The sequence below is a fragment of the Manis pentadactyla genome, chromosome 11 (genome assembly GCF_030020395.1).
Source record: "Manis pentadactyla isolate mManPen7 chromosome 11, mManPen7.hap1, whole genome shotgun sequence".
NCBI lineage: Eukaryota > Metazoa > Chordata > Mammalia > Pholidota > Manidae > Manis > Manis pentadactyla.
Genome location: NC_080029.1, coordinates 92244389 through 92253450, shown reverse-complemented (window position 1 = coordinate 92253450; position 9062 = coordinate 92244389). Strand labels below are relative to the sequence as shown.

The 9062-nt window shown below is 39.8% G+C and overlaps 1 protein-coding gene across 1 annotated transcript in view; it reads left to right on the top strand.

Moving 5' to 3' along the window:
• The first annotated feature begins 836 nt into the window (after positions 1-836).
• Positions 837-9062, top strand: part of TTBK2 (tau tubulin kinase 2) — a 197845-nt gene continuing 189619 nt past the window's right edge. The window contains exon 1 of the mRNA XM_036923691.2: positions 837-1182. The gene's annotated coding sequence lies outside the window, so the exon portion shown is untranslated. The remainder of the gene's footprint in view (positions 1183-9062) is intronic.

Sequence of the window (9062 nt, the reverse complement as noted above, 5' to 3'; positions counted from 1 at the left end):
CTCAGTGCTCGACCCTTCTATTATTTGAAAGTCCTCAAGAGCCGCACGTTCTCTTACGTAGAATCCCATATTGGTCTCACAGACGCTCCTCGCTGAACCCTTAGCTGGTGATTTCAAGAAGGGAATAAAATCTCATTTTTCATGGGTTGTGACAACCGTGAGGATACTCCAAGCTCCAGGCTGACACCCCGTCTCCTTTCCTCAGTACCCTCCTGTGGTTAGCTTCATTATAGGCTAAATGAGCGCTTCTGGGGACATCGCCAATTTGCCAGATCCTGGCAGCTTTGGTTTAAGGAGGCGGCATGGCAGGCCCTCATGATGTGGGGCCCTTTTTCGCGAGTGTTTCGGGGTGTGTAAATTCGCATCATGACAAAGCATTTCCGACTTTTCTCCCAAAAGTTCCGAAAAGACCCTGGGGTCACACCACGCTGTATTACAAATTTAACTGCTGAACTAGGAGGATACCACTCTGCGCCAACCACTAGTTTCAGAAACCCTGCTTCTCTGCGCGGGACCGGCAGGTAGCTGCGCTGCGGCTGGAACTACAAGGCCCAGAATTCCCGCGCGCATGCGCGCTGCCATTGTGACGCTTCTTTCCCGGTAACTCGCCCTCTCAGGCAAACCTGAAGATAGCGGCGATTCTCCGGTGCGGGGCGGAGACTCTCTCTGCCTGACTCTCCGCCCTCCTCATGATAGGCAATGGGACCAGCCAACCGATGCGGCGGAGTTGGGAAGCTTTCTCCAATCGCCACCTGTGGCGGAGAGGTGGGCGTGCGCACTGGCGGGGCAGGTGGGCTAGGCTGTGCCGGGTTGCGAAGGGGGAGAATAACGTCGGGTCGGGTCAGCGGGCGCTGCAGTAGTCGCCGCAGCGGCGATGGGAGCGGTGGGGACCAGGCGGCGGCGGCGGCGGCAGCAGGAGGAGCAGGAACTGGCACGAGAGCATCGGCTGGGGGCAGACAGCGGCATTCAGAGCAGCCTCCGCCGCCGCCGCCAGTAAACGCGGACGGTATCCGAGGGGAACTACCCAGCCGGCCAGCTCCGAAGCCGCGCTCGGGTCCCGCCGCAGTCGGCGGCGGGGGATGGGCAAGCGGCGGCGGCCCCGCTGAGGGTTGATCCCTGCGTGTCCCGGCCCTGAGCCAGCCCCGAGCCCTCCGCCCGAAATCCCTGCGTCCGCTGACCCAGGTAGGACACACACACCCCAAGCCCCCGGGGTGCCGCTGGGGGAGCCGCGGGCCCCGCCTTCCCCAGTCCGACCCCCTCCACCGGCCGCGCCCCTCGCGGAGTGACCGACCCAGGTGCAGAGGGGAGGGTACGGAGTCGGCTGGGTTCCTGTTCACGCCCTGGGGGGCTTTTGCCAGACCCTTTGACTCCACTTCGGAGACCATCTGCTTCTCCCGGTTTCCCCGAAAGCTTGTGCTCGCTTTTCCCAGAGGCTTGTGGTGTCTTCACTGAACTTGGAGGATCACGAAGCTTCGTTCTGTTTCTCTCTGTGGGTGACCCACATATCACTTATATTCAAGCTGCTTCTGGTACCAGGACGGAACACAGAGAACTCTCAGGATATACTGAGCTCTTCTTTCCCACACCGCCTATCCAAATATAAGAAGGGGACCCGAAACTATAGAATCTATTTGCTGTGTAGTAACGACAGTGATTCCTATGACTTTCTGGTACTTGGGATGCGAAGTAATGACCGGAGGGATTTGCTCATTTGCTTTGACTAAGATGTTATTGTGCCACCCTGGGATGCTGCCGGGAGTGACAAAGGACACCATACATATGTATTGTCAAATCAGAGAAGTAAATAATTCATTGGGAAGCCAGGATACTTTATCCCACAGCGAAGTTAATTTTGTTTCAGTTGTGGCGGCGTTGGCAGTAAAAAATGACATTGATTTGTATTTTGTTTTGAATTAAAGTTGATAGGTGGCAGCAATCCCGGTATTAACTCTTCAAATCATCAAGCTCTAGATATTCTTTCTTTGAACGTTAAAGAGGGCAATTTTATTATAACCTGTGTATTATGTAAAAATGGTATTGAATAGAAATCGAGTTTTGTATGCGTATCACATTATTATGAATGGGCACATAACACACACACACACACATAACACACACACACACACACACACACACACACACACACACACACACACACACACACACGAGGATCCACTCAGTGTGTTTTGTTACAGTGTTTGGTTCTGAGCCATTAATAACAGTTGCTTTGGTTTCGAAACACTGATTTGCCAGGATAGGCCACAAAGATGCGTTTGCTGTTTTCTTTTGCCTAAATGGAATATAGAGTATTGTTCATGTGAGGGGAAGGAGAGGTGGGAGATTGATTGTAAAGTATTGAGGGAATTGAATGCTGTGTATTTCTTTTTTTTTAAATCAGTAGTTATGACAAAGATTGCTTAATATGACTTGAAGAATTCATCATAACTCTTAAGATTTTTAAAAATATTAAGTGTGTGGACTTGGATGACATATTGCCATCTATTCAAATTGAGAATATGTTGAAAGGAATCTTTAATTTAGAAGCTTGTGTTTACCTGTATAATACATTTTTATCAAGGCATTAAGAGATGTTTGAAGCATAGTTATAAAGGAAAGTTTCTCTAACACTGCTTTTTGAGAGTGTTAGGAAATACTTTATCCTCTTTCAGTTTTAGACATATAAAATAATTTGAAGTCCTTAGCTTCATTAATTTATACTGTTGAGTTGAAACAAATTTGATTTTCAGGAGGAAGCTGACTGAGGATAATGTATTTTGCTCATTATCTTGTACTATCGTTAATACATAATTTAGTGAATTCTCTATTGTACATGTAACTTCAGATATTTGTGTCTTCTTTTGACTTTCTTTTAAATACTGACTATAATAATTCTTCAGGAAATCTTAATGAGACTAAGTTCATTTACTTTAACAAATGGAACTCAATTTATACAGGACTTAAAATATCTTCGTGTGTTGAAAGTGAAATTTGTGTACTTTAGACAACTTTTGAGAGTATTTTAATCCAAATAATGCACTTAAATGTAATAGTTAGAGATAGATTGTTGGTTTTTCAATGTAAGTGAATATTACAGAGCTGATTTGCTGTGATCATGGAATTTAAGTTAACTTTGATGGGGAGCAGGCAATTCTAAGTTTTATAACTTTAAAGAGTAATTTATAGAGATGACAACTTTACTATAACTCTTGAGAGACTTTGAACTGGAATTACACAGCTAAGACACTGTCAGATTCCCAATCTTCAGAAATTGCGAGTTAATAAAAGTTGCTTAAAAAAAAAAAAGTATATAAAACAAGGGAAATGTTTAATGACTGTTATTGAACTAGTGAGGGCTGAGTTGATTGAGTTGATTAGCAAAATAAAATTGCCTTTGAGTTAATGGAGAATATAGTTTATTTTTCTTCCCCCCCTTAAAAAAATATATCTCCTATACAAATTTTTTTTTACAGATATATGGCAAACAGTTTTTACAGTTTGAGTACATGGTACCTAAAATTAGTCATATATTCCTTTTTTTGCCCTGTTTGAAGTTTTTGAAAAACACTCAAAATGTAGCTGGAGCTATGTTAGTTTTATTTGATTAGTGATATTGCAGGACATCTTTAATATTTATGGTTTAAAATTTTTAAAAATATTTATGCTGTTTTACTTCCTTGTCATCATCATTTTTTTGTCCAGTGAACTGCAAAAATAATAGTGATGGTAGTAGATTATTTGCCCCCCCAGCCTTCAGTGGACAGGTTCCTTGTATTGAAAGTACTTTTATGCATTTGTGCTGTAAATATTCAGGTCTTTCAGATTAAATATTGTACTTCCATGTTTGATGAAAGAACCTTTAAGTTTATGTATAAAGAGTTGAGTTTTTTAGAGCTAATTTTGAGTATAACACATATTCCCAACTCAAAAGTTTCTGTCCTCACTATCTGGTGATTATTGATGATAGATTTAAAATACAGATTGAAATTATGTTTACATAAACTGAGTGTTAGTTTTTGCCAGAAAATTTCCTTTGTTAAACAGGTGATTTTTAAGCCGACTTATTGGTAAAAATTTCATTTATGTTTTATTACTCTAAGTTAACCATAATTATTATTCTCTTTGTGGTTATTATTTTATATGCTTTTGAGGTTTAATTGAACATACAGTACCTAGGAACTTCTGTGAGCATTATGAATTTTTTTCTATGATTTTTTAACCTTGGTATATAAGATCCTTGATGTTTTGGGCTGTTGATAGCTGCTTTTTATTGCATTAAGGAATTTGCTTTCACTTCAATTAGAATAAAGCTTCCTAATGTAAAAAATTAGTTTTCCTTGAAAAGAATCTGGGGTGTTGTAGTGTCTTCTGAAAAATGGGAGGTTGTATCTTCCTGGCAGCCTTTGGTAAGTTGTCAAGATTTAACCTAACCATGTTTTAAGAATCATAATTTTTTGTAACAGAATTTGCATCTTTATTAAAAATAAGAATCAGTATTTTTTAATGTTTGAATTAGAAAATGTATTTGCTACAATATGTTTTTACCAAAGTGGCTTTTAGCATTATTTTTATGCTTATCATTTTTCTTTCTGCATTTTCAAGGTGATTGCCTTTTTTAAATTAAATTAAATTAAATTAAATTTTATTTTGGTCTCATTAATCTACAATTACATGAAGAACATTATGTTTACTAGGCTCCCCCCTTCAACAAGTCCCCCCCACATACCCTTTCACAGTCACTGTCCATCAGCGTAGTAAGATGCTGTAAAATCACTACTTGTCTTCTCTGTTGCACAGCCCTCCCTGTGCCCCCCCCACACTATACATGCTAATTGTAATGCCCCCTTTCTTTATCCCCACCCTAATCCCTCCCTTTCCACTCATCCTCCCCAGTCCTTTTCCCTTTGGTAACTGCTAGTCCATTCTTGGGTTCTGTGCTTCTGCTGCTGTTTTGTTCCTTCAGTTTTCCTTTGTTCTTATACTCCACATAAGAGTGAAATCATTTGGTACTTGTCTTTCTCTGCCTAGCTTATTTCACTGAGCATAATACCCTCTAGCACCATCCCTGTTGTTGCGAATGGTAGGATCAGTTTTTTTCTTATGGCTGAGTAATATTCCATTGTGTATATGTACCACATCTTCTTTATCCATTCATCTAACTGATGAACATTTAGGTTGCTTCCATATCTTGGCTATTGTAAATACTGCAGCTAAAACATAGGGTGCATCTGTCTTTTTCAAACTGGACTGCTGCATTCTTAGGGTAAATTCCTAGAAGTGGAATTCCTGGGTCAAATGGTATTTCTATTTTGAGCATTTTGAGGAACCTCCATACTGCTTTCCACAATGGTTGAACTAATTTACATTCCCACCAGCAGTGTAGGAGGGTTCCCCTTTCTCCACAACCTCGCCAACACTTGTTGTTGTTTGTCTTTTGGATGGTGGCGATCCTTACTGGTGTGAGGTGATATCTCATTGTGGTTTTAATTTGCATTTCTCTGATGACAAGCGATGTGGAGCATCTTTTCATGTGCCTGTTGGCCATCTGAATTTCTTCTTTAGAGAACTGTCTATTCAGCTCCTCTGCCCATTTTTTAATTGGATTATTTGCTTTTTGTTTGTTGAGGTGTGTGAGCTCTTTATATATTTTGGATGTCAAGCCTTTATCGGATCTGTCATTTACGAATATATTCTCCCATACTGTAGGGTACCTTTTTGTTCTGTTGATGGTGCCCTTTGCTGTACAGAAGCTTTTCAGCTTGATGTAGTCCCACTTGTTCATTTTTGCTTTTGTTTTCATTGCCCGGGGAGATACATTCATGAAGAAGTCGCTAATGTTTATGTCCAAGAGATTTGGGCCTATGTTTTTTTCTAAGAGTTTTATGGTTTCATGACTTACATTCAGGTCTTTGATCCATTTTGAATTTACTTTTGTGTATGGGGTTAGACAATGATCCAGTTTCATTCTCTTACATGTAGCTGTCCAGTTTTGCCAGCACCATCTGTTGAAGAGGCTGTTGTTTCCCCATTGTATGTACATGGCTCCTTTATCCAATATTAATTGACCATATATGATTGGGTTAATATCTGGGGTCTCTATTCTGTTCCACTGGTCTGTAGCTCTGTCTTTTGCCAGTACCAAACTGTCTTGATTACTGTGGCTTTGTAGTAGAGCTTGAAGTTGGGGAGTGAGATCCCCCCACTTTATTCTTCCTTCTCAGGATTCTTTGGCTATTTGGGGTCTCTGGTGGTTCCATATGAATTTTTGAACTATTTGTTCCAGTTCATTGAAGAATGCCGTTGGCAATTTGATAGGGATTGCATCAAATCTGTATATTGCTTTGGGCAGGATGGCCATTTTGACGATATTAATTCTTCCTAGCCAGGAGCATAGGATGAGTTTCCATTTGTTAGTGACCTCTTTAATTTCTCTTAAGAGTGTCTTGTAGTTTTCAGGGTATAGTTCTTTCACTTCCTTGGTTAGGTTTATTCCTAGGTATTTTATTGTTTTTGGTGCTATTGTGAATGGAATTGTTTTCCTGATTTCTCTTTCTATTAGTTTATTGTTATTGTATAGGAAAGCCACAGATTTCTGTGTGTTAATTTTGTATCCTGCAACTTTGCTGAATTCTGATATTAGTTCTAGTAGTTTTGGAGTGGAGCCTTTAGGGTTTTTAATGTACAATATCATGTCATCTGCAAATAGTGACAGTTTGACTTCTTCTTTACCAATCTGGATTCCTTGTATTTCTTTGTTTTGTCTAATTGCCATGGCTAGGACATCCAGTACTACGTTGAATAACAGTGGGGAGAGTGGGCATCCCTGTCTTGTTCCCGGTCTCAGAGGAAAAGTTTTCAGCCTCTCACTGTTCAGTATGATGTTAGCTGTGGGTTTATCATATATGGCCTTTATTATGTTGAGGTACTTGCCCTCTATGCCCATTTTGTTGAGAGTTTTTATCATGAATGGATGTTGAATTTTGTTGAATGCTTTTTCAGCATCTATGGAGATGATCATGTGGTTTTTGTCCTTCTTTTTGTTGATGTGGTGGATGATGTCGATGGTTTTTCGAATATTGTACCATACTTGCATCCCTGGGTTGGATCCCACTTGGTCATGGTGAATGATCCTTTTGATGTATTTTTGAATTCAGTTTGCTAATATTTCGTTGAGTATTTTTGCATCTATGTTCATCAGGGATATTGGTGTGTAGTTTTCTTTCTTGGTGGCGTCTTTGCCTGGTTTTGGTATTAGGGTGATGTTGGCTTCATAGAATGAGTTTGGGAGTATTCCCTCCTCTTCTATTTTTTGGAAAACATTAAGGAGAATGGGTATTATGTCTTCTCTGTATGTCTGATAAAATTCCGAGGTAAATCCATCTGGCCCTTGGGTTTTGTTCTTGGGTAGTTTTTTGATTACTGCTTCAAGCTCGTTGCTGGTAATTGGTCTGTTTAGATTTTCTGTTTCTTTCTGAGTCAGTCTGGGAAGGTTGTATTTTTCTAGGAAGGTGTCCATTTCTCCTAGGTTTCCCAGCCTGTTAGCATATAGGTTTTCATACTATTCTCTAACAATTCTTTGTATTTCTGTGGGGTTCGTCGTGATTTTTCCTTTCTCGTTTCTGATTCTGTTGATGTGTGTTGACTCTCTTTTTCTCTTAATAAGTCTGGCTAGAGGCTTATCTATTTTGTTTATTTTCTCAGAGAACCAGCTCTTGGTTTCATTGATTTTTTTCTGTTGTTTTATTCTTCTCAATTTTATTTATTTCTTCTCTCATCTTTATTATGTCCCTCCGTCTGCTGACCTTAGGCCTCATTTGTTCTTTTTCCAATTTTGATAACTGTGACATTAGACTATTCATTTGGGATTGTTCTTCCTTCTTTAAATATGCCTGGATTGCTATATACTTTCCTCTTAAGACTGCTTTTGCTGTGTCCTACAGAAGTTGGGGCTTTGTGTTGTTGTTGTTATTTGTTTCCATATATTGCTGCATCTCCATTTTAATCTGGTAGTTGATCCATTGATTATTTAGGAGCATGTTGTTAAGCCTCCATGGTTTGTGTGCCTTTTTGCTTTCTTTATACAATTTAGTTCTAGTTTTATACCTTTGTGGTCTGAAAAGTTGGTTGGTAGGATTACAATATTTTGGAATTTACTGAGGCTCTTTTTGTGGCCTAGTATGTGGTCTATTCTGGAGAATGTTCCATGTGCACTTGAGAAGAATGTGTATCCTGTTGCTTTTGGATGTAGAGTTCTATAGATGTCTATTATGTCCGTCTGTTCTAGTGTGTTGTTCAGTGCCTCTGTATCCTTACTTATTTTCTGTCTGGTGAATCTGTCCTTTGGAGTGAGCAGTGTGTTAAAGTCTCCCAAAATGAATGCATTGCATTCTGTTTCTTCCTTTAATTCTGTTAATATTTGTTTCACATATATTGGTGCTCCTGTATTGGGTGCATATATGTTAATAATGGCTATATCCTCTTGTTGGACTGAGCCCTTTGTCATTATGTAGCGTCCTTCTTTATCTCTTGTTACTTTCTTTATTTTGAAGTGTATTTTGTCTGATACTAGTATTGCAACACCTGCTTTTTTCTCCCTGTTTGCATGAAATATCTTTTTCCATCCCTTGACTTTTAATCTGTGCATGTCTTTGTGTTTGAGGTGAGTCTCTTGTAAGCAGCATATAGATGGGTCTTGCTTTTTTATCCATTCTATTACTCTGTGTCCTTTGATTGGTGCATTCATTCCATTTACATTTAGTGTGATTATTGAAAGATATGTACTTATTGCCATTGCAGGCTTTAGATTCGTGGTTACCAAAGGTTCAAAGTTAGCTTCTTTACTACCTTATTGTCTAACTTAACTCACTTATTGAGCTATTATAAAACAGTCTGATGATTATTCTCTCCCTTCTTATTCCTCCTCCACCATTCTTAATATGTTGGGTGTTTTGTTCTGTCCTCTTTTTAGGAGTGCTCCCATCTAGAGCAGTCCCTCTAAAATAACCTGTAGAGCTGGTTTGTGGGAGTCAAATTCCGTCAACTTTTGCTTGTCTGGGAATTGTTTA